Consider the following 27,173-nt stretch of genomic DNA (forward strand, 5'->3'; position numbering starts at 1 on the left):
CCTTGCAGAATACTGAGTTGGGGAGAAGTGATAATAAGCACATTCACCTTTCAATAAAAGAAACTTGAAAAATTGTTGCTCATGCAAAAGCTCTAGTCAAAGAATTTTAAGTCTTGGGGTAATTGTAAACTATCAATTATACATAATAACTTTGAAGATTAATATGAACAAAAAATTACTAGTAAGTTCACAAAGCAATTTTTAGATGAAAATGTTTGATGGTACAAAACAAGTATTAATGGAGCATCCTTGCAGGTTATTTGCATAGCCTGTGGTGACAGCCACAGAAAAGTCCCTGCTGGCACTGATTCTATGAACCTGGTGCTTTCTGTAGGACAATGAGTTACAGAGTGAAAAATGGGGTAAAGGTACCTAAGAGGTTCACTATGGCTGTTCTGGATGCTCCTTGTCAAAATAGTTTTAGATGCGACTAGTATGCATAGAATGTTCTGAAGACCAAAGTCATACAAGAAACATAAGAACAGTGAAGGAAGCAAATACTAGGAGAATTGCTAGGCCATAAAGAGCCTGGAGGCTATGGCAGAGTGGTCCGCAGCAGGGAGGCGCGGAGGGCGCAGTGGGGCGCGGGGCGCAGGGCGGCCCAATCCCCCATCCGGCGCTGCAAGTCGGCGTCCAGGGCGTGGGGCCGTGACTCGAGCGGGCGCAGGCAGGAGGAGGCGCCCCGCCGACAGCTAGGCCGGCATCTTGCAGCACAAGGAATCGAGTGTTGGCTGTGAATAAGTGGCCAATATTTCAGAAAGCTTCAAGATTAAGTTGGAGAGAAGAACAGCGATTCTTCCAAATTGATCTGCTTCGACCACCATTCTTGCTGGGAATGGACAATAGAATGTTCTCTAGCTTTATCATGATCGAAAACCTCCTTCTCTTTTGTATTTCCATGAACTCAGCCAGTCACTGTGGCCTTCTGCAGTCATATTCAGCATACAGAGGAAATTGTTAGTCTCTGGGAGAAAACATCGAGGAAGTGGGAAGTGACAGAGGCCCCAGTCTGAACGTGACCGTCGGACTGAAGTAACACGGATGGTGCAAGAGGCCAGAGAGCTGCAGGGAAGGAGAGTTACGCAAATCCGGCAAGGGAAAGAAGAGAAGAGGCAGTGGGCTTGTCACAAATGCCAACCAGTTCTGTAAAAGATGAGCCCAATGACAACATTACCATACTCACCAGGATCCTGGATGGACTCCTGGATGGACTCCTGGATGGCTATGACAACAGACTGCGGCCGGGCTGGGAGAGCGGATCGCTCAGGTGCGGACGGACATCGACGTGTTCTTCCGCCAGAGCTGGAAGGACGAGCGGCTGCGGTTCAAGGGGCCCATGCAGAGCCTCCCCCTCAACAACCTGCTGGCCAGCAAGATCTGGACCCCGGACACCTTCTTCCACAACGGGAAGAAGTCCATCGCGCACAACAGGACCCCGCCCAACAAGCTGCAGCGGCTGGAGGACGGCGGCACCCTGCTCTACACCACGCGCTTGGCATTCTCGGCTGAGTGCCCCATGCTGCTTGAAGACTTCCCAACGGATCCCCACGCTTGCCCCTGCAGTTTGGCAGCCGTGCATGCCCTAACTCTGAAGTCATCTATGTCTGGACCAATGGCTCCACCAAGTCTGTGGTAGTGGCAGAAGATGGTTCCAGACTGAACCAGCACCACCTCATGGGGCAGACGGTGGGTACTGAGAACATCAGCACCAGCACAGGTGAATACACAATTATGACAGCGCATTCCCACCCGAAAAGGAAGACTGGCTACTTTGTCATCCAGACCTACCTTCCCTGCATAATGACAGTAATCTTGTCCCAGGTGTCATTTTGGCTAAACAGAGAATCTGTCCCAGCCAGGACAGTTTTTGGGGTGACCACAGTGCTGACCATGACAACACAGCATCAGGGCCCGCAACTCCCTGCCCAAAGTGGCCTACGCCACCACCATGGACCGCTTCATTGCCGTGTGCTACGCATTTGTCTTCTCTGCGCTGGCTGAGTTTGCCACAGTCAACTATTTTACAAAGAGAGGCTGGGCTTGGGATGGCAAAAAAGCCTTGGAAGAAGCCAAGATCATGAAAAAGGAACGAGAGCTCAAACTAAATAAGTCAACAAATGCTTACACTACTGGAAGGATGACCCACCCTCCCAACATCCCAAAGGAACAAACCCCAGCAGGGACCTCAAATGTATCTACGGTCTCTGTCAAGTCGTCCGAAGAGAAGACGGCTGAGAACAAAGAGACTTACAACAGCATCAGCAAGATTGACAGGATGTCCCGAATTGTATTTCCAGTCTTGTTCCGCACTTTCAACTTAGTGTACTGGGCAACACATTTGAATAGGGAGCTGCCTCTCCCAAATAAGTGACTGTGCTCCACACTCCAAGGAAGCCACACTTCCAGCGAAGTGCAGAAGGACTCTCCATATTTGGGCACGATCTTTCAGGAAACTTTTGCATGTTTAATAATACATACAAATAATATTGCCTTGATGTTTGCATATGTAACTTCAGATGTTTCAAAGATGTCCCACTGTTAAAGAAAGTAAACAACTTTATAGAAAACCAGGAGTCAATGACGAACATTCAGATGCTCAGTATCTTAACACTGATAGTTTACAAACAAGATAAGTATATTTTTAACTGTTCCAAGTGTTACCTAATGATGTTTTTTATACTTTGAATGTCATTTCATACAGAATTTCCCAGCAGATAAATATTTTAAGAAATGCTCATTGTTATCACTTGACCAACTACCACAGGAAACAAAGATCACAGAGAGCATATTTTTTATTAAAAGGAAACTGTGGACATTTATGCCCAAACTTAATTGCCTTTGATAATTCTTACTACTCTGAAATTAGAAAAGTACTGCATGATTTGATATTAAGAAATACAATAGGCTGCATTTATGGAGACAAATTTAATAACAGAAACATATAGTATGTTAGAGTAGCAGATCAAGTATTTTCCCCAAGGAAAATCTTAATTGATTAAAAATTCTTTTCTTTGGGGGCAGGGATTTATTTCCCTAATCTCTCCACTAAATGAACAATGACCAAGGAAGAAAAAAAGTTAAAACAAAACCGATTTTATGACCTTCTCAGCCATTGGCCCATGGCCCTCTGTCTCTGGAACCTTGACCACCTCCTGCTGCAGCCAGCCTGTACAGCTTCAGTGGTGAGAAACTGTAACTGAGTTATTTTCTACCTGATTTCCTTGTATGTATTTCATCATTGACTTATTGCTGTGTTAGCTTTTGTATATGAATCTTTAATGTCCATTAAAAAATTAAAAAATGGAAAAAAAAAAGAGCTTAGACTCCAAGAAGCTACAAGGTTAGATGGGTAGGTAGCAGTGTCTAACATAGCAAGAAGCCAATAAATATTTGTCAAGTGAATGCAGAGAATTAGACAGAGGTCTAGGAGTGAGCCAACCAAGGTAGAACACATATGAATCTAACTGTACAAAGATGCAACTGGCTTTTGGGAAGTAGGAAATTTCAGTGGGTCTTTTCGGTCACCCCAGAGGAGAAGACTAATTTGGCTAAGCATAAGGATGTAATCAGGAAAGGGCCTATGCTAGCAAGTAAAATTTTCAGATATGAGTATTTTATCCTTTGGATTAAAATACTCAGTGATTACGAGCTTTTCATAAGAGGGAGTTCAAATGTTTACTATGACTATTTGGTCATTTTCTCCCAGAAGCAGATCTTGAAGGGTTCCAGTGTACATGATTCATTAAGAAAGTGCTTCTGACAGATTCACCTTGAGAAGGGAAGATAAAGAAGGATGATAAAGAAGATAAAGATAATTTCAGGTCGTATCCATCCTCAGCTAGACCCACAGGGGAATGGTGGAACCTAAATTGCCCCTTAGAGCTTGTTCTGTCTCCAGACAAATAAAACAGGAGTTTGTGCTCCCTACCAGTGGAATGGCTATAGTACACCCCAGGAGATGTCTCAGGGGAAGTGAAGTGGCACCAGTGGCCCATGTGCTGAAGAACACCAGCCATGAGCAGCCATGCACACAGCTGCTGGGCTGTGTGTGTGCACACAACCATTGAAAAGGATCAGAAGGGATTTGAAAGGAACTGACATACTCCTGCTACAACTGTGACCTGCAAAGCCAGCTTGATCCGGCTCCTGTCAACCTCTCCATCCTCATCCCTTTCCAAACTCCCTGTGTTAGTCAGTGCTCTCCAGAGAAAGAGAACCAGCATCTCCAAAGCAAAATATATCTTGTGCATGTAATATATTTCATAGACATAGATAGATAAAAAGGAAAGAAGGATAGAAAGACAAAAAGAAAGAAAGAAAGAAAAGAAAAGAAAAGAAAGTGAAAAAGAGGTAAGAATTGTCTTGCATGATAATGGAGGTAAAGCAGTTCCCTGATTTGCTGTCTGCAAGCCGGAGACCCCAGACAGCTACAAGTTCTCATTAGAGAACAGGAGCAGACAGGTGTCCAGGAAAACAGCCAGGAGAGAGAGAATCAGCTCTACTATTCCTAATTTCTTCCTCTTCAAACCTCCAAACAATTGAAAGAGGCCCACCCACACTGAGGAGGCAATCCGATTCCCTCAGCCTACTGATCCAAGTGTTCACGTCATCCAGAAACATGCAGAACAATGTTTACTCAAATATGTGGGCCCTGGCCCAGTGGACCTGATGCCCAGATGAACGATTACACTCCACCTGGTCTCCACATGCAGGCCACACAGGCTCAGGCCTGGAGTCTGGAGGCAGAGGTGACAGGAGGGCGCAGAGGTGACAGGAGGGCTCAGAGGACAATTCTGAAAACAGGGCCACAAAAAGGCTATAGCAACCTCATCTCAAAAATGAAGTTAGTTTTTGCTGTAGCAGGGTGGTTTCCTTATGCTTGTTTTTTGGTTGGCTGGTTGGTTGGTTGGGTGAGTTTTGTCTTCTAAAGCACAGATTGGCTTTTTATTTTGCTGAGCTCCACAAGCCAGAGGAGAAGCCAGGGGTGTTTACTCTACAATATACATTCTCAAAGGAGGCTATATTGTCCCTAAGGAAACTTGGTTCTGGATAGGGCAGTGCAAAATAATCCTATGCTTTTTATACATAAATCACAGAGATATATACAATACATAGGCGGAGTTATAGTAATCTAGGGTATTAGGACTTCAAGCAGGGTGGGATAGTGCATGCTGTAGTCCCAGCACTTTGGGAGCCTGTGGCCGGGGAATGGCAAGTTGAGCTCAGCCTGGGCAACTTGGTGCCTGAGCCAGAACTTGTGTCAAATTTTAAAAAGAGCTGGGGATGTTGCTCAGTGCAGAGGCCCTAGGTTCAAACCCCAGTACCCAAACAAACAAAACTTCACGAGAGAATACTTAGGAATAAATATCTTAAAAAGGCTCTGGGAGAAGGGGTCAATAATAATGATAATGTAAAGGTGGGGAAGAAGTATTCTAAAACCACAGATACCTGAAGCTAAGAGGAAAAGAGGGCATCCTCCTTCTGATGTCCCAGGAAGAGCAGCAGAAGGACCCAGATGTTCAGACCTGCACAGAGGCTGCACAGGAAGTTTGTGATTCAACCGGATTTGTATGCTCCATTTTTTAAATGCAAAAATTAAACAAAACTCTGAGTAGAGTTCCAGCCCCCGATTATCATTACCCCACCTTCCCTGTGGAGGCAATGCGGCAACAGACGTGTGTGATCCTCGGGAGGAGACGTGTTGTCTTAGCATCTTGGTGGTGTGACAAGGGACAGTCAGAGCAGACAGCAAACCCTGGGAAAGCTGTAACAGCAGGCAAAGCTGCGCTCAGGAACAGGAGGTCGGAGGAATGCAGAGAAGGGGAGAGGATAAACCCTGGAGATAGGCATTCTCTCTGACTCCTGCCCTTCCTTCATATCCAAAGTTGGGCTCTTTCTATTGCTGCCGAAAGTCCATCCAAGAAATAGAGGAGATGGAGTAGAAAACATGTAAAAAGAAAATCTAGTGACTATAACTAAGACTTTGCTGTTATCTTCTAATTCAGTGGAGTTAGACCCACTCATGTGGCTGTCAGCTTCAAAATTTTCCCCAGGGTCTGTTTCATTCATTTATTTACTCAATCATTCATTCATCCATTCATTCATTCATTCATTGAACACCCACTAAACACCAGGCATTGTCTTAGGCACTGGCATCATCAGAGGAAAAGCATTAACGTTCAGTAATCAAAATCAGCTTTAGACTCCAGGCAAATGTTAAATTTCACAGCAGAGCTAACTAAGATATATACACAAGCCTACATTTCAATAAAATAGCCCTCCACGCCATGGCTCGGATGTGATCAGCGTATTTTCTGAGAGTGAAGGGGGGTAATGGGCTATGTCACATTCACCAGTCCTACTCTCTTCTGGCAGGGGTTTTTAATCCATGTTTGAGAGCAGTCAGGACTAAATGAAATTATGGTAACAAAAAATGGAAAAGTGCAAAAAAAAAAAAAAAACAACTTTTAATTGGCTTCCTCTGATCTCCCTGCTGCGATTGTATCATCAAGTTGGCAGCTTGTCACTGGCAGTTGCTAGGCAACACCGAGTGGTAAGGCAAACGTGTCAGCCCATGTTTTCCATCTTGTTTGACTCTCTTGGAGTCTGGGGCTGAAGTCTGCTTCAACCTGACCCTCGGCAGGGGTTGTGGGATGCAACCCACAGCTCGAGGAATAAACCTCTAACTTAAGCATCAAGCTGCCTCGGGGGCCACTTCTCAATAAAACGTCAGTCCCTATCCAAAAGTCTAGCTATGACCTTGCCAGAAAGAGTGGGGACACCATCCGGGCCTCCTAGCCCCCAGGTCCATTGGCAGAGCCAGGAAAAGAGTGGAGACGGAAGAGGAAGGGTGTTCGCATGCTCCCGCCTAAGTGGGAGCCTCGTTCTCCCAGGTGGAGCTCACAACGGTGGGCTTCGCTGACCCAAGCCAGCTGTGTGACTTTATGCCAGCCACTTACCCCTCTGTGGCTTCTCTCTAAAGTGGAAATGACCCTTCTTCTCCCCAGGGTGCTGTTGAGCTTTTACTAAGAAAAAGACATGCAAAATGCTTCGAGCAACGCCTGGCGGACAGTTGGCACTGCACTCCGAGCAACTGTTTTCCAGGCATCTGTGGAGAGCTTGGAGGCACTGGTGGAGGATGCAGCACGGAAGGAAACAGGGATCACAGAGCCTCTCATTCTTTGAGTCAGGAAGCAGAGATGCAGCGGCTCAGAATCACATGTGCCCACAGCCATGTCACAGGGACTGAACTAGGGCTTCAGAGCCCACCATGAGCGCTCAACAGGAGGGGCACAGAAAGAGCCTTGTGCTCAGTACACCCTGGAGCAATAGGTCCTCGAAACAGCAAGCGTTACATGCTTTAGGCAGGGCCAGTGCCTCCTAGAACATGCCTGGCTACTTCCCCTGTAGCAGGTAGAATAACTTGTCACTTTCAAAAGAGAATTCACCCACTTTACCATGGCACCCAAGACTTTTCTTTGGCTGCCTGCTGCTCCCACTTCAGTCCAGCCCTCCCCACCCCCACCATTAGTCTTCTTGCTGATATGCCAGGGGACTCCTGCCTCAGGACCTTTGCACAAGCTTCTCCCCTTGCTGGAAGTGCAGGTAACCTCATAGCTCCTTCCTTTGCTTGCTTCAAGCCATGATTGTGAGAGCAAGACTCTTATCCAGGCCTTTCTCAATTCCCCTATGCAATGCTGCAGCCCTCCCCCTCAGGCGCTCCCTCCCCCTCGTCCTTGGGTTTCTGTTACAGGCTGTAACACCATCTGACCCACTACCTATGTGTTTGCTTGGTGTCTGTGCCCAGCTCGGTGCCCAGCTCTTGCTGCTGCATTTTGAGCTCCAGGAGGGTGCAGATTTTTGCCTCTGGTTCCCTGCTGTCCTCCCCATGCCCGACACTGTGGCCAGCACAGCTCAGTAAACCTGCTGAATACATAGGCTCTTCAGGGTGTGAGACTTCTCTGCCTTGCCCTGCGCTGTTCGCTGTCTTTGCATCCTAACCCAGACTCCTTCTTGGCGAGGCAATGTGGGCATCCTCCCGCCTTCATTTCCTCTGATTAGGATGGGGGTCTCCCCATGTGGGTCTCCAGACTCCCACACTTCCTTTCCACAAAGCAGCCAACAAACTGTACCACAATGATCAATCTTCCCGGGGTCCCATGGGAAGTCTGGCCCATTCCATCAGTCGGGGAACAGTTAGATAAAGGGGGCTGTGCTTTGCCTTGCTACTTGAAGTTGCCAGCTTCCTGGCTCCTAACCCCTTGCTCTGATCCCAGAGCCTCACACTCACTCAGTCTCTCTCCAGACTGAGCAATTTGAGGGTGGGACCTACATGAAATTCACCTTGACATCTCCAGCACATAGCACGGTCTGGCACATGAACCTGCACAAAACAGGCTCAGGGGGTCACCAGCAACATTGATAGGGTGTTCACACTGAGCCATGAAGCTGTCTGCCCGAGTTTCTCAACCTTGGCCCTTGTAATATTTGGGATAGGATAACTCTGTCGGGGCTACCCTGTCCCTTGCAAAATGTTTAGCAGCATCCTTGGTCTCTGCCCATAGCACATAGCCATGTGGGGGCAAGTGTGCCTCCCAGGGGACATTTGGTAACATCTGAGGACATTCTAGTGGTCACAAAGGATGAAGGTAGTATTAGCTGTATGCTGTGGGTGGTCAGTTTGGGCCGAAATGAATTAAGTTTAGAAAGGAAAGATGGGAAGATGGGTACTGTTAATTATATACAGACTGCTCTAAGCCCTTTTGTGGACAAGCTCTTTCAATCCTCCCTAGCCTCTGACACAGTCATTGTTATTTTTAATATTGTGCAGAGCAGAAAACTGAGGCACAGCAAGCATCCAGCCAATGGGAAGCAGAGTAGTTGAGAGCTCATGGTTGGGGAACGAGAGTGAGCAACCCCCCCTCTGCTCTAACCTGCACAAAGTCAGTGTGCCCTTGGCTCGGCTTCCCTGCTGGGCCACCCCGGCACCATCCCCACATTCCTTCTAAAATAGCCTCACTGCCTAGCACTCACGCACCTGGCTCCCTGGGCACCAAGCCCCTGAGGGTCACAAAGAGCGCTTTCATGTTCCAAAGCAGTCTCATACACAAAGCCAGCTGCAGCAGACGGTGCCAGGGGCTCCCCCAGAGCTGAGCTTCCAAACCGGGGCAGCCTCTTCTTCAACAAAACCAATTTGACAGAAAAACACAGAGTCAAGTGGGAGAACTTAGGGGTGTTTTCAGTATATTATGAGAGTCTCTTCTTACAAAAAAAAAAAAAGATTTAAAAAGGAACCTTCCCCAGTTCTCTTCTCTGAATGGTTACCAAAGCCGAGCCATGTGTGTTTCAGAGGTGCCTCCCAACATGATTACTCCAGTGTTTAAAATAATGATCTCATCATTTTCTCACAGCCATTTTTGCCAATGAGCCCAAAAAGGGTCATTGAGAAATTGTATGGTGTTCGGGAAATGTCTCTTCTGACTGTGGGTATTGTTAGTCAGGCTGACTTAAAGGAAACATGATCCCCTTTCATTGTAAGAGATGACAATTCAGTAGCCTCTTCTCCAAACAGGATGTCCTAAGATAGTAGGAAGAGCCAGTGTGAATGGACAATAACTTATCCCCTGTGCACCCAGACACAACTGCCCATGGGTGCCCACATGGTGAAGCCACCCTAACTTCTCTTAAGAACTACTTGGCTCCATGGAGATCTAGAAAGAAAGACTGTAAGACACACAGCACAATCCAGTCTCTTTGTGAAGACTTGCAAGGAAAATATAAGAAAAGAACACTGAAGATTTACTCTGCCAGATACTGAAATTTACACACAAGCTGTAATAATTATGGTAAATGTATGTGTGTAAGATGGGGCAAAAAGATCAATGAGTCAAAAGATAAAGCTTTTAAACATAGTTATGTATTTTCTCTTTCCCTCTCTTTCTTCTATACACACACACACACACCCATGTGTGAACACATACACCCACACATGTGCATGTGCACATATACACACAATAGACTTGACATTATAAATCAGTATAGAGGAAGGTTTATTCATGTACTCTCAGGAAAACAGAAATCACATTAGGTACTTCAACATAGGGGAATTTTTTTTTTTTTTTGGTATGGGGGATTGAACTTGGGACCTTGCACTTGAGAGGCAGGCGGCGGCACCACTAAGCTAAATGCCCGGCCCAACATACAGGAATTTGATACAAGGAATTGACTATAAATGCACAGAAAACCAGAGGAAAAAAGAGGAGAAAGTTGTGCTGCTCAGGTGTCTTAGTTACTTTCTTGTTTCCAGGACAAAATATTTGACACCCATACTTAAAGGAGGAAAGGTTCATTTTAGCTTGTAGTGTGTAGAGATTTCAGTTCATAGTTGGCTGACTCCAAGGCAGGGAAGCAAGGCAGAGGAGCATCACAGAGGAGAAACAGTCCATGGCAGGGTAGGCAGGAGGCATGAAGCAGTAAGCCTTCAAGACTTTTATCCCATCCAAACTGCAAACCTATTAGACATTACCACCTACACTCAGGGTGGGGATTCCCATTATCCACACCCAGAATTATGATAAACCAGTAAGTGCACTAATTTAGCTAACACACACTCTTAATCCGTACACACACCCTACCCCCAACCACTTCTGAAAAGCTCCATCTATGAGCACATAAGGCTTTGGAGGGACATCTAGATACAACTGTAACCTCGGGGTTTCACATCTGTGGGAAGTCAATGCTTCCTTTAGAGTTCCAAAATCAAACAGGAAAGATAGTATTATTAAGAACCCAGGAGTCTGCATTCCTGCTGATGCTGCTGCCAGAGCCAGGAAAGTGATTTCAACATTTTTCTTACCAGTTAATTCCAAGTGACATCTTCCACTGGCAGAAGCTAACACAAAGCTATCAATGCAGTTTTTTGTGTCCAGCTATGTTAAGAGTAGAGTACATATAAGGACAGATATGGGACTGAGATCCAACAGACAATGTCTGGCAAAGAGGACTTACTTGTTAATGATACAGAAAGCAATTGTTTTGTAACTGAACAAAAACAAAAATTTCTACTTTATGCTATGAAGCAAGATAAATTCCAGGTGATTTAAATGGTTAAACACACATGTAAATAGTCAAATACGAAAAAAAGAAAGAACATGAGAAAAAGTTTATAATTTAAGGGTAACAGAGAACTTTCTAGAAGTTAAAGGAATAAAAGAATCATCCCAAAACCTGTTGAAATAAAAATAATTTCTAATCATCAGAGAGATTATTAGGAAGCAAATAATGTGGGAACCATATTTATAATACATAGTGAATGATCTTAAAGTCTACCAAATTATCAAGTAAAGATGGAGCTATACACACCCAAGTGGCAGAGCAATACCACAGAAAAATATGTGCATTCAACAGAATACTACTCAGTATGGAAATACAGGGAATTTTAATATACACATTAACATGGATTAATCTCAATAATAATTCTGGATGCAGTAAGCAACAAAAGGATATTTACAGTATTACACTATTTATATAAGTTTTAATAACAGAAAAAGCCAACTCCATTACTTAAGAATACATAAACGGGTGGGTAAAACTATAAAGAAAATTAAGGAAATAATGACCACAAATATCAGAATTATGGGAATCACAGAAGGGGGAAGGAAAATAGGAGACATGTCCAAGAGACTTCTAAGGTATGGAAATGTCCTATTTCCTAAGTTGGGTGGTGGATAAATTAGTGTTTAACTGTATTATTATTACTTTGTTTTTGTTTTGTTTTGTTTTTGGTACCGGGGATTTAACTCCGGTCCTTGCGCTTGTGAGGCAAGTGGCGGAACCACTGAGCTAAATCCCTGGCCCCTGTATTATTATTATTTAAATCATATACATAAATTTGATATACAATGAAATTGAAAAACAAAAATATACAGACGGAAAATTCAAACCATGAGATGATGTGAATAAATTTTTAACAATATTTTGATCAAAGAACCATGAATTTAAATAGTGAGAAAGAAATTGTTTAACAATCAAATTAACAAAGATTCTAAACTTGGTAATTCTGATTGTTAGCATGAATATAGCGATGAATCTCATTTTCTAGGTGGAAGTAGAACTTGGTTAAATAGTTCCAGAAAGCAATTTGGCAATACACATTAAGAGACTTTAAAAATGCCCATGCCTTAGGGAAATGGCCAGACCCTCTGATAAAGTTTTATGCATAAAATTGTGGTCATCTTAGCATTTTTGTAATAGTGAGAAATTTAGCAACATTATGGGACTAACTAAATCATGATAGATATAATGAAACATTACATAGCATTTAATGATGATTACAAAGAGATTGCCATTATCCTGGGGAAATACTTACATCATATTATTTAGTGAGAAAAGGCAAACTGCAAAACTTTATACCCAATATGATCTCATCTTTTTTTTTCAAAAGCATATTGGAAGGAAATACAACAAAATATCCACTGCAGCTCTATTCGGTGCCAAGGTTACGGTTCCTTTTTGCCTTTGTTTTTCTCTATAGTTTCCAATTTCCTAAAATGAGCAGTTATTACTTTTATGGTAGGGAGGGAAGAGTGTGGGAATTTAATAAAAAATAGAAGTCTGGTTTGACTCATGTTCTCTTTCTGCACAGCTGCATTACATTGCACTTGAGCTTTTAGCTTGGCATGATTCCAAGCACATTCTCGTGCAGCAAGGCGGTGGGAGGCTAGGTCATTTCCAATTACCATTCTTCATTTCCACATTGACTTACATAGCGACCGAGAAGGAGGAACTTAGGGTTACTGAGTGTTGTCTTGGGCACTGTGTTATTCCCACGTTAGCACTGTGTGATAGAAAATAGTATTCCTATTTTAATCTCGGACATATTGAGATACAGTGGGCTCAAGGCGCTTGCTTGAGGGTCCATGGCTACTGACAGGGCAGTATTTCCCTTCCCTCCCCTGTGATGGAGCAATGGAATCAAGCACACTGTCACAGCTTTAATAACTTTGCTCAGAAATCAATCTGCCTGGGCAGAGATCCTGCCTCCACTTTCTGGCTGTGAGACTTCAGGTAAATTTTATTTAGCTTCTCTGTGCCTCTGGGAACCCAGTAAGTCAATCAACATGGTTAACTCTACTAGGGCTGAGCAAACACTGGGCTCTGACTGGAGACCCTGTATGCTTTCTCTCACCCAATGAAAGCCACCAGAGGCTTTCTGGTCCAGACCTGGTTTCACAGATGGGGACACTGAAGACCTGAAAGGTGAAGTGACAGCAGACCACCCCATAACTTTCCATCACTGTATAGGATTTTTACTGACTGCCATGCCCTAAGGCCAACAAGAGGAAGCAACAGGCACCAACCTTGAATGACAGGCACCCTTCATGCACATACTCTTCTTTACAGACATATGTCATTTGCCCTCTCAACAACTCTGGAAGGTGGGTAAGCGGATACCAGGAGTGAAGAGAACCTCACAGCATTTAGCTGTTTCCCTTTGGCCCTCACTTGGAGCTGAAACAGGTGCCCCCAAGAGTTCTCTGCATGACACCATAGTGCATCTCAGAGCTTTTGTGTCTTTGCACCACTAGACTACCAACTATCTCTTGTGCAGGTAAGAAAGAAACTGGGCTGGTGGAAGGTCTCACTCTGACTTCTCTCTTCAGTCCCACTGTACCAGCTATAATTCACCAGCACCTCAGGGAAGCAGGTTCATGTGGCTTTTCGCTAATGGGGCTGACTCACTCAGTCTCTTCCAGAGCTCAGGTGGTCAGTGGTGAGGACTGTGACAGAGACGAAGCCAATGAGACCAAAGCGATCCATCCTGCTTTCCAATCCACCCCTGCTGCAAGCAGCCTTGGAGTTAAAAGCCCTGCCTTACTTACACATGGCAACAGCTTGTGGTGCTTTTGGAAACCCAGTGATGCTTTAGGTGCAGGAAACTGAGATGCTTTAGAGCTCCCCAGAGCTGCTGCTGGGGGTAGAAACTGGTATAGCCTCTTTGGAAAAAATCCCAGAGTATCTTCTAAGGCTAAATATGTGCTAACCCCATTACCTGGCAGTCCCACTCTTATGTATATACTTGCAAGAAAGAAGTGTTTATGTGCACCCAAATGCAGAGATAAAAAATTTTATGGCTGCTTTATTAATAATAGGGAAAATGCAACCTAACTTCTCATCAACCAGGAAATTGATAGATCTATGATGACAATATTCACACAATGGAATTTAATACTCAGTTAAAAAAATGAATAAATAGTATGGATGAATTTCACAAATGAAATGATGAGAAATATAAAACAGGAACAAAAGAAGACACAAGGGATGATCCTGTTCACAGATGGTCTCCAACCTTACAACAGTTTAACTTATGATCTGATGATTGATAATACTGTGAACATGATACACACTCAATAAAACCATACTTTGAATTTTGAATTTTATTTTTTTCCTGGGCTAGAGCTGTGTGGTGCAGTACTCTCTAGTGGCAGTGGCCCTTGGTGACTCCAGTCAACCATGTGATCATGAGCAGAGACGACTGACAATTGCTGGTGTCCTGTGTTGCTAAGCTATGGTGTTTAGTTGGTCATGCACCTTAAATGCATTCTTGACTTACGTTATTTTCAACTTACAGTGGGTCAATTGGGACACAATCCCAAGGTATACTGAGAAGCATTTATATATGAAATTCAAGATCAGACAGAATGAATTTACTGCTAGAAGTTGTGTGATGTTTACTGTTACAAGAGGGTTTCTCCTGACGAATAAGAGCTAGGAGGGAAACTTCTAGGGTGATAGACATGTTCGGTATCTTGACCTTGAACAGTGGTTCTACAGGTGCAGTACATAAAACTCAGTTGAGCTTTATAGTTAAAAAGTACTTGTTCTATGTATGTTACATCACAACAAAAATTGAAAAGCAAATCCTGCCAGCTGGATCACTGAGGATTTGTTCACTAGGAACTCAGAATAATTCCTCTGCAAAACCCCATAAAGTAAGATTATCTTTTAAATCAACATGTGGACCTTGAATACCAAGTGGATTCTTCTTTCCTCCTAGACTGCATCCCAAGATAAGAGGGAAAATCTCTCGTCTGAGGTACCACTGGCCTCACACTCACCAGGCTTCGGCTCTGTATGGCTGTGAGTCCACGCGCCTCCACACCTCCTGCAACATGAACAAGGCCCGTGCATCCTCACTCATCTCCTCCCCATGGGGCAGCACAGTGCCAGCTGAGAGCAGACACAAGGGAACTCTCAGTGGGACAGATGAAGGTGTACACGAGAGAATGAGCAAACATGGCACCCACGAGTATGATATACAACCACAATCTAGAAAGCTGCTGTGGGCTGTGAACTGTAGAATCATCTTGAGGCAGCATGATATAGACCGCTGGCTCCGAACCTAGGGAGATTTTGCCCCCCAGGTGACATTCAGCCATGACCTGAGATAATTTTTGGTTATCACAGCCAGGGCTGGGGGGAGATGCTACTGGGATGCTGCGAAACATTCTACCGTGCACAGGGTGGCACCCCTCTCCCCAACATGCACAGTCATCACTCAGCTCAAAATACTGATTGTGCTAAGGCTGAGGAACTCTGGTAGGAAGGACCACGACTAAACACAGGAAGCAAGCCTTGAGTTTGAACGTCGACTGGCCACCGATGAGCTGTGTGTCTTCAGATGTGTTGCAAAACCTCTCAGAGCTTTCTCGTTTGTATTCACAGAGCTGCTGCTTACCTTAACAGCAGCGAGAGGAGGAGATGAGCTAAGCCATGTAAAGTGGCTGCCTCAAAGCAGGAGCCCAGGGAGGCTTGGCTCCCTTTTGTTCCCCACTTTCCTCACTTCTGATCCCCTTCCCCACCGTCACTGATGGACAATTTTTAATAAGAGAAACAGCTGCCCTGTGTTGCTTCTTCTGCTTCTGCTTAAGAAGCTACTGAAGAACAAGGCAGCCTGTGGAGAATGCACTTTATTTGCCATGTGCTTCAATAGCTCCTGTTCCTAATGAAATGCATTATTAAAAGATAAAGTCAACACATTCAGCACTCAGGCCCACATAGCATCCCAATATAATCTGCCTTTCTTCCAGCGATACAGGTGTCCCATAAGCCTGCCTCAGAAACACAGATTCTGATTTCTACCACTTTCCTGTAAGCCCTCTCAAACACAAGGGTTCCCAGGAGATGGGAGCGGAGCGGCACCCCCTACAATACTACACCAGGTGCAAGGGGCACAGGCCCCTCAGAGAAAGAACCAAGACCTGTTCTTTGCAAATGGGAAGAGGAATTTCCTACTCGGCTCCATCTAAGGCTTGCTCTGTTCCTCCTCTTCTCTCCATTGTGTATTAATGAGAGTTACTGGCCCCTAGGCAATCTGAGGCTATTCTGAAGTTTTGCTGTTCTCGGTCCTGAAAAGTCTCAAAGTAGGAAGGGTCACTTCTACATTTTTGTTGTTCTTACAGGCCAGGGAATACAAGATGTGACATTAAAATATATTTTATCATTATTTTAGTCAATGCATAATATAGAACAATTGGGAAACATATAGAATGAAAATAACAAAAGTGGCTAATATTTACTGAGTCGGGCATTGCTATTGACTTTGTCATACAGGGTATGCAACATAAATTTCCCATTTTTCAGATTAGGAAAACTAAGGCAAAAGCATTCGCTTGACTGCAGAGTCGACAGTGGAGGAAGAGCTGGGTATCTACACAGGCTCTGGGTCCCACCTCTTCTCTTTCTTTAATGCTCGTCTTGTCCTGGCTCTGAACGACCATTCCCCCTCCTGGACAACAGTTTCTCTCTTCCTAAGGCACGTCCCCACTAGCACAAACCCACCCATCATTTCTCCTCTTAGAGAAAAGAAATAAAAGCTTGGTCACTGTCCTCTAACGAGTCCTCACGTTCCCCTCTTTTTTTTTTTTCAAAGAAAAGCTTCTAGAAAGAGTGATTCGGGGTCACTCTTGATACTTCTTCACCACCCATTTTACATTCTCGCATCAAACCACCCAAATCTCAACCAACAATGGCTGTCCTATTGGTAAATCCTACTGGGTCCTTATTTGAATTCTTATTTTAGTTCTCAGAGGCATATGGCACCAAGAGCCACTCCCTTGTCCAAATTCTTATTTTTCCTCTTGTCTCCACAAAATCCTAGTTTTCCTCCCACCCATTCTTGGATCCTTTTCTGCTGCACAGCGTAAGATGTTAAAAGAGCTTGATCCTGGGAATCCTTTGCTACTTTACCTACACTCCTCATCTAGGGAGTCATCTCTCCGAATCCCTTGTCTTTCATAGACATCTGTGTGTTGATGCCTGTCAAGTATGTATCTCTGGCAACCACACTTACTCTGATCTTCAGACTTCCACATTCCACTGCCTTCCCAATCTCTACTCATCTCATGTTTGATCACCTCAAATGCCCCAGGATTAAGAGGGATTTCTTAGATAGGCGTGGTAGAACATGCCTGTAATCATAGCACTCTGGGAGACTGAGGCAGAAGGATTATGAGTTCAAGCCCAGACTTGGCAACTTCGCAAATTAGCAAGACCATGTCTTAAAATAAAAAATAAAAAAGGACCAGGGATATAGTTCAGTGCAAAGGCCCAGGATTCAATCCCCAGGACCACACACACTCACACACACACACTCACAAAAGGACTACTCATTTTCCCTCTCCTACTAACTCAAGGAAATGTCACAACCATAGTGTTTTTCAAGCTGCAATTTGAGGAATCTTCTTCGACTCCTCCTGGTTCCTAACCTTCCCCTAATCAAGTTTCACAGACTTAACCTAAAAAAGAATATCCTAGTTCTATTAATATCCCTACATGTCCAATACCAGTACCTTACCTCCCATGGATTGCTACAAAGCCCCATTTTCTATTTCAATTTTGTTTAAGATAGTACATGTGCTCAAAAATCAATCTATATTGGGGCTGGGGATTTAGCTCAGTGGTTCCGCCGCCTGCCTTGCAAGCAGAAGGATCTGAGTTCGATCCCCGGTACCAAAAAAAAAAAAATCAATCTATATTAAAACGCATACATCTCTGTCCTCCACTGCCCCAGTTCCATCCCTGTATTTAATAGGTAACCAAATGTTAAGTGCTCCCTGGGCATCCTTCACAGTCTTTACACAAGCATAAAACATGTATCCCCTTTTGGTTTTCCACACATATTAGCAGAGGGTACATTCTGTTTTGCTCCTAGTACCTCTCATTTTGGAATTCATCTTGGAGAGTGTTCCATATAGATACTACTTCCTCCTTCTTTAATCAGATGCTTAGTATTCCATCACATGGCTGTAGCACAATTTACTTGCCCAGTGGTCTGCCCTTTTGACAACTGGGTTGTCTCCAGTCTTTCATGATCTCAAACAATAATGCAATAACCTTGCCTATATATTCTTTCCATGTCATCATCTCCATCTTATAAATTACCAAATGTAGGATTGCTGAATCAAAGGGAACTTGAAAAAAATCACTTAGCCAATTTCTTTGTTTTCTCTCTTGACCTCTATATTTCAAAGGGGATCCACAGGGGTATTTTTCTTTAATGCAAAGCAAGTTAAATCACCCTCAGATCAAAGCCCTCCAGTGCCTTTCCACTATGTAGGCATGACATAAATGGCTCCATCTGGTTTCCAGAACCTGATTTCTTTGGACTATGTCTACTGAGTCCCATTCAGTGAGCTCAGCAGTTCTTTATCCAACCCTCATTGCCTTTGTTGTGTTTCATCTCTCTACCTGGCGCAGTCTCCAACCAGGGCTTCACACTGTTCACTCCTTCTCTTCATATCAGCATCAGGATCATCTCAGAGAGGCTTCCAAGCAAGTCTCCACCCTATCGCACACTACAGCACCTTTCTAGTACATCATTCTGTTTACTTTCTCCATAATTCTTCCTCTTTCTATTCCCTGGTTCTAGAATGGGGCCTAAGACAGTAAGGCCCATATTATCAAAAAGGCAAAGAACAACAGGTGCTTATGAGGATGGGGAGAAATGGGAACCCTTATACACTGTTGGTGGAGATGTTAGTTAGTACACCCATTATGGAAAACAATATGGAAACTCCTCAAAAAGCTAAAAAAATGGAACTACCATATGACATGGCAATCCTACCACTGGGTATTTATCCAAAGGAAATAAAATCAATCTGTGAAAAGGATAGCTGCTCTCCCAATGTTTATTGCAGCACTGTTTACAGTAGCTGAGAAATGAAATCAACCAAAGTGCCCATCAAGTCACAAATGGATAAAGGAAACGTGGTACATTACTACTGTTCAGCCATAAAAAAGGATACAATTTTGTAATTTAAAGCAACATGGATGAACTGGACATGATATTAGGTTAAGTGCAATAAGTCATGCACCTAAAGGCAAGTACTGGGTGATCTCACTCACTTGTGGAATCTAAATAACCAGATCTTACAGAAGTACCACGTAGAACAGTGGTTATCAGAAGCTGGAAATATAGGGCAGAGAATAGAATGGGGAGAGACTGGGCAATGGCTCAGAGTTACAGTTAGATAAAAGTAATAAGTTCTGATGTTACACTGTACAGTAGAGTAGCTATAGTTAGGAAAATCATATTCTCAAAATAATTAGAAAAGAGGATTTCAGATATTCTTACTGCAAGGAAGTGATACATGTTTGAGGTGACACATGTGCTGAATGAACACCCTGACTTGATCATTACACAATGTATACATGTATTGAGGCACAATATTCCATAAACATACACCGTTATGTATCAATGAAAACAGAACTTTAAAAAAATTCTAGATCATTAAACAAAAGAGTATACTGCCTGACAACAAATGGCTGTTGAATCAGTGGGTCAATATCCTAGAATATTAACTTTCAGCATCTTTCCTAAAATGTATTTTTCGCATGGGTGAAATGATGTCTCATAGAGTTATGTGCAATATAATAATAGATATGATAACAGGTATAATAATTCTATAAAATAGATATAATAGATACAATAATATAATTCTATTATAATAATATAATAATAGATATAATAACTCCACACCACAAACAGCATCAGTGGTCTCATCAGATTATATCATCTAGTTCATGAAAACACACTCCATGATGTTGTCACAAGAACAAAATCACCTAATTGAATTTTTCAAAGCATCTCTCCATTGTTAAGCAGCACATGTCTGAATATAACTTTGCATCTTGGATTTGTTATCTTGTGTCGTTATTTAAGCATTCCTCCAGGAAATTAAAATTCTTTGTAAACTCCTTTGTTTGATCAATTCTTGGTAGTTAATCATAGAAAGAGATTAATCCTTCATTTTGTTTTTTAATTCATTAATTTTATTGGTACATTTTAGGTATACAATATGATGACATTCATCATTGGGAATTTGTACCTTTACATGATACATCTTGGTTCTTATTTTTTCCCATTTCCTCTGCCCTTACTTCACCCCCTTCACCCCTCCCTATTTACAAAAATTTTGTTTCCATTTTTTCCTTTCCTCATATTTATTCCTTTCCCTTTTCCTTTTCCCTACACCTCCCAATTCTCCTTCCCCTTTAGATCTTTTCTTCCTATTTCACATTATCAATTATATATTTTGATCCTTATTTACACTTTCAGTTTCTCACACTAGAGAAACTAGTTGGTATTAACACATGTGTGTCCTATTTATTTCACTTAAGAGTGTCATCTCAATGTGCATCCATTTAGCTATGAATGTCTCAAGTTCCTCATCCTTTATAGCTGAATAACACTCTATTTTATTTTTTTACAAACACATTTTCTTTATCCAGTCTCAAGTTGATGGGCAATTGGACTGTTTCCAAGTTTTACCTATCACAAACTGTACCGCTATAAACATGGGTGCACATATATCACTGTGGTATGACTATTTTAATTCTTTTGGGGAGATACCCAGCAGGGGAATAGCTGGTTCAAAAGGGAGTTCCATTCCTCATTTTCTGGGGTATCTCCATACTGATTTCCATACTACTACATCAGTCTACACACCCACCAACAGTGGAGAAGGGTTCTTTTTCCCCCACAACCCTGCCAGCATTTGTTACTGGTTGATTTATTGATAGCAGCCATTCTTCCTGGGGTAGGTGGGGTAGAATCTCAGCTTTGTTTTCCTTTCTATCTCTCAAATGACTGGTGATGTCGAACATTTTTTCATATGTTTATTTGCTATTTCTACTTCTTTGCCTGAGAAATGTCTGTTCATTTCAGATGCCCATTTTTGGATTGGGTCTTTAAATTTGGGAGGTCTGATCTTTTTAAATTCTTTACAGATTCTAGATAGACTGTTGTCTGAGGAACAGCTGGTAAATTTTTTTTCACACATTGTGGGTTGTCTTTTCACTCTCTTGGTGGCTTCTCTTGCTGTGTAGCTTTTTAATAAGAGGAGGTTCCAATTGTTGATTCTTTGTGCCAGCTCAAGTGTGACTGAGGGTTGGTTCATGAAATATTTTCCTACACCAATGTCTTCAAGAGTTCTACCTAACCTCTCTTCCAGCCAGTTCAGCATTTCTATTTTAATATTTAGATCTTTAATCCATTTAGATTTTAGTTTAGTGCTTGGTGAGAGATATAGGTTTAGTTTTAATCTTTGGCAAGGTGAAACCCAATTTTTCCAGCCCCATTTATTAAGGAGGCTATGTTTCCTCCAATGAGGGTGTTTGGTTCCTTTGTCCAAGATGAGGTGTCTGAGTGTGTCTGGAGTTGTCTGTTCCACTGATCCTGGGGTCTGTTTCTTTGCCAGTACCATGCTGTTTTTATCACAGTGGCTTTGTAGTATAGTTTCAAATTGGGGATTGTGATACACCCTACCTTGCATTTGTTGCCTAGAATTGCTTTTGCTATTCTAGGTCTCTTACAGTTCCAAGTGAATTTTTGGATTATTTTCTCAAGGTCTGTGAAGTATGCTGTTGGAATTTCAACTGGGATTGTATTGAATCTATACAGCAGTTTTGGAAGTATGGCCCTTTTCACTATATTGCTTCTTCCTACCCAGAAGCAAGGGATGTCTTTCCATTTTCTGATATCCTCTTCGATCTCTTTTTTCAGAGTACTATAGTTTTCAGAGTAGAGGTCTTTGATTTCTTTTGTTGGTTGATTCGTAAGTATTTCATTTTTTTGGATGCTATTGTGAAAGAGGTTGTTTCTCCAGTTCCTCTTTCAGTGAGTCTGTTGTTCATGTACAGGAATGCTATTGATTGTTGTGTGTTGACCTTGTTTCCAGCTACTCCACTGAATTTGGTTATTAAGTCTAGAAGACTTTTGGTGGAGTTCTTGGGGTCATCTACATAGAGTATCATGTCATCTGAAAATAATGACAATTTGAATTCTTTATTTCCTATCTTTATTCCTTTTATTTCTTTATTTTGTCTAATTCTCATGGCTAATGTTTCCAAGACTGTATTGAACGAGACTGGTGATAGTGGACATCTTTGTCTTGTTTCTGATTTTAGAGTGAAGGATTTCAGTTTTTGACCATTTAGTATGATATTAGCTGCTGGTTTTTCATAGATGGCTTTTATCAGATTGAGTTAGAGACCATCTATTCCAATTTTTTGTAGGGTTTTTATCATGAATGGGTATTGGATTTTGTCGAATGCTTTTTCTGCATCTATGGAAATAATCATATGATTTTTGTCCTTGCTTCTATTGACATAGTGTATTACACTGATTGATTTGCATATGTTGAACCATTCCTGAATCCCTGGGATGAATCCCACTTAGTCAGGGTGTATGATCTTCTTGATGATCTTCTGCATTCTGTTTGCCAGTATCTTATTAAAGATTTTTGCATCTATGTTCATTAATGAGATTGGCCTATAGTTCTCTTTTCTGTTGGGTCTTTCTCTGTTTTGGGAATCAAAGTGATGCTTGCTTCCAGGAATGAATTTGGGAGTACTGCTTCCCTTTCAATTTCATTGAAGAGTTTAAAGAATAGTGGCAGTAGTTCCTCTCTATATGTCTTGTAGAATTCAGCAGTGAAGCCATCAGGACCTAGGCTTTTCTTAGTTGGCAAGTTTTTAGTTACATTTTCAATTTCATTGATTGATATTGGATTGTTTAGAATTTTTAGGTCTTCTTCATTCAACTTTGATAATTCATACATATCTAGGAATCTGTCCATTTCTTCTGTGTTTTCCATCTTATTGGCATATAGGTTCTCAAAATAGGCATTGATGATCCTCTGGATTTCTGGTGGGTCTGTTGTAATTTCATCCTTTTCATTCCCAATTGCATGGATTTGGGCCTTTTCTTTCCTTTTTCTGATAAGTTTGGCTAAGGGTTTGTCAATTTTGTTTATTCTTTCAAAGAAGCAACTCTTGGCTTCATTGATTTTTTGTACTGTTCTCTTAGTCTCCATTGCATTGATTTCTTCTCTGATCTTTATAACTTCCTCCCTTGTATGAGCTTTGGGTTTGTCCTGCTCTTCTTTTTCTAGAAGCTTGAGGTTCAGCATCAGGTTAATTGAGCTTGCTCTGTTTTCCTAATATAAGTATTCCCTGGTATGAATTTCCCTCGTAAGATTGCTGTCATTGTGTCCCATAGATTCTGATATGTTGTATTGTCATTGTCATTTAATTGTAGGAACTGTCTGTTCTTTAATTTCCTCTGTGACCCATTAGTTATTTAGAAGTGTGTTATTCAATTTCCGCATGTTTATGAAATGCTTGCAGTTTCTTTTGCTATTGATCTCCAATTTCAATGCACTATGATGTGATAATATACAGGGGATAACTTCAATTCATTTGCACTTAAACATGTTCTATGAGCGAGTATGTGATCTGTTTTGGAGAAGGACCCATGTGCAGCCAAAAAGAATGTGTATTCTGATTTTGTGTGATGGAACACTCTGTAAACATTTGTTACATTCATTTGTTCAAGAGTTTCATTGAGTTCTAGTATTTTGTTGCTTATTTTTTGTCTAGTTGATATATCTATTTGTGACAGTGAGGTATTGAGGTCCCCCAATACTGTCTATTAGTGCTTCTTTGATTTTTCATGTCCATTTTATATAGTTGGACACACTAGTGTTTGGTGCATATATGTTTATGATTGTCATCTCTTCCTCTTGGATTGTTCCCTTTATAAGAATGTAGTGTCCTTCTTTGTCTCTCTTAATCAGTGTTGGTTTGAAATCCACTTGATCTGCATAGAGGATAGCTACTCCTGCTTTTTTTCAGGTTCCTGTCACATGGAGTATTGTTTTCTATCCTTTAACATTCAGTCTATGAGTTTCTTTTAGAATTAAGTGTGTTTCTTGTAAGGAGCATATTCTTGGATCTGGCTTCTTGACCCATTCTGCCAGTCTATTTCTTTTGATCGGTGAATTGAGACCATTAACATTGATGCTATAACTTTTACATATTGACTTCTCATTGTCATGATTTTTGCTTTTTGTTGGATTCTCCCCCTTTGCGTTTAATTTCTTGTCATGCCCAATGGATTCATTCTGCTGGGCTTCCTGGGGTTGTGATCCTCATTGTCTTTTCCTAGGATATTCTCTAAAATTTTTTGGAGTGCTGGTTTGGTATTTATGAAGTTCCTAAGGTGCTCTTTGTCATGAAATCATCTTATTTTTCCAGTTTTTCATCTACTTCTCCAAATTTTGAAAGATAGCTTTGCAGGGTACATCAATCTGGGTTGGAGGCTGTTTTCCTTTAGGGCTTTAAACACATCACTTCAAGCTCTTCTTGTTTTGAGGGTTTGCATTGAGAAGTCTGCTGTGCTTCTGATGGGCTTTCCTTTGTATGTGATTTGTTTCTCTTCTCTCACTGCTTGCAGAGTTTTGTTCTTCTATTGGTTCCCCACTACTATTGTATTAGTGCTTATTTGATTTTTTCTGTCGTTAATATTTGTTTTATATAGTTGGGTGCACTAGTATTTGGTGTATATATATTTATGATTGTCATCTCTTCCTCTTGGACTGTTTCCGTTACAAGGATGTAGTATCCTTCTTTGTCTCTCTTAATTAGTGTTGGTCTGAAATCCATTTGATCTGCAAATAGGATAGCTACTCCTGCTTTTTTTTATCTGCTTTTTAGCACAGCTACTTCCTATAATGTGAAGTATTGTTTTCCACCCTTTAACTTTCAGATTATGAGTTTTGTTTTTTTTAATTAACTGTGTTTCTTGTACATGGCATATTGTTGGATCTTGCTTCTTGACTCATTCTGCCAGTCTATTTCTTTTGATTGGTGAATAGAAACCATGAACATTGATGATTATAACTGATACATATTGACTTATCCTTGTCATGACCTTTTCCTGTTGTTGGATTCTCTGACTTTGGGTTTAATTTATTGTCTTGCCTGATAGCTTCATTCTTCTGTGCTTCATGGGGTTGTGACCCTCATTGTCTTTTCCTAGGATATTAACATTTTTTGGAGTGCTGGTTTGGTATTCATGAAGGTCCTCAGGTGCTCTTTGTCATGAAAATATCTTATTTCTCCATCAATTCTGAAAGATCATTTTGCAGGGTACATCAATCTGGGTTGAAGGTTGTTTTCTTTTTGGGCTTGAAATACTTCACTCCAGGCCCTTCTTGCCTTGAGGGTTTGCGTTGAGAAGTCTGCTGTGATTCTGATGGGCTTTCCTTTGTATGTGATTTGTTTCTTTTCTCTAACTGCTTGCAGAATTTTGTTCTTCTGTTGGGTTTCTGGAATTTTGACTATTATATGCCTAGGTGTAGATTTTTTTTTTTTTATCACAGCTAGTTGGAGTTCTATATGCCTCACTTATCTGTATGTCAAATTCTTTTCTCCTGCTTGGTAAGATTTCTGCCATTACTTCTGTGAACAGGTTTTTTTATGCCATTTGCACTACCTCCTGTTTCTTCAATGACTCTGATCAGTCTTATGTTATTCTTCTTTGCATTATCTAGCAGCTGCTGGATTGATTTCTCATTGTCCCTTACTATTTCTATGAAATCTTTTTTTGTGTGTGGTACCAGGGATTGAACTCAGGACCTTGTGCTTGCAAGGCAGGTGTGGTGCCATTGAGCTAAATCCCCAGACCGATCTAAGAAATCTTTCTTTTCCTGGTCACTAATTGCAATCCTGTCTTCTATATCTGGTATTTTGTCCTCACATTGGCTCATTCTGCTGTGCAAACTTTCAATGGAGTTTTTAATCTCCATTTGCTTTCTATGCTGGGATTCCATCATGTTCCTCAGCTCCTCTATTTTTTTTTTTTTTTTTTGTACCAGGGATCAAAATCGGGATCTTGCACTTGTGAGGCAGGCAGTGGCACCAGAGTCCTCTATTTTTTTTTATCTGTGTCTGCTCCAGAGTTATTAATCATGTCTTTTACTATGGACACAATCTCTATTGTTATTTGAGAAATTACGTGTGATTTCATTTTTTCCAGATCCTCTTTCATTGCCAGTTCAGGGAGTTCAGATGGTTGCATATCAAATTGTTCAATCTCTTTGTCCCTTGGGAGTTGCTTTTGGTGATCCGGAAGTCTGGTTTTTGAGTCTTGTTTATGTGTTTTCTCATTTCAGCAATGCAGTCTGATGTGCCTTTGTTGAGGTGATTCTGTTTGCCCAGTGGGCTTCAATTCTCAGCAAGCCTCACAGAGGCCTTCTCTCTGCTGCTCACCACTGTGCCAATTCCTGGGTTCAGAATGATGGCCTTCTGGATCCCTGCACTGCACTGTTTTCTGGGCGGGGTTCTGGCTGGGGCCTGTGCACACTTAGTGATCATATTTTGGCAGATCTTTGGCTGGGGCCTGCATGCCTGTGTGGCTGTTTTCCAGGTGGGCCTTTGGCTGGGGCCTGTGCACACAAGCTGCTGGTGTCTAGCCAGGCCCCTGGCTAGGGCCTGAGCACCCTCCCCACTGTTGTCCAATCAGGCTCCTAGCTGGGTTCTCTGCACATTTACCGATGGTATCTGTCCAGGCCTCTGGCTGTGGCCTATGTGTCTCTAATGATTCATTTTGTTAGATTTTTAAGTTGTTCCCACTTTTTGTTATTTGAATTAACACAGCAACAAACATATTTAAGCATAAGCATTTTTTCCTAAATCTGAATGTGTTTTAAACTGGATTTACTAAGTTAAAAAAGCAAGACCATTCTAGCCATGAGATATTTTTATGAAATATCTTGTCAGATGGATTACAGTAATGTACATACTTTCTAGCAATAAATCAACCAATCATC

General features: G+C 41.9%; 1 pseudogene; it reads left to right on the top strand.

Annotated features, from left to right (window-relative positions):
* The first annotated feature begins 1,130 nt into the window (after positions 1-1,130).
* Positions 1,131-2,421, top strand: LOC101725195 (gamma-aminobutyric acid receptor subunit alpha-5 pseudogene; annotated as a pseudogene).
* The last annotated feature ends 24,752 nt before the right edge of the window (positions 2,422-27,173 follow it).

The sequence above is a fragment of the Heterocephalus glaber genome, unplaced genomic scaffold, assembly GCF_053883595.1.
Source record: "Heterocephalus glaber isolate CG9 unplaced genomic scaffold, H.glaber_assembly_v1.0 deba00000943, whole genome shotgun sequence".
Classification (NCBI taxonomy): domain Eukaryota; kingdom Metazoa; phylum Chordata; class Mammalia; order Rodentia; family Bathyergidae; genus Heterocephalus; species Heterocephalus glaber.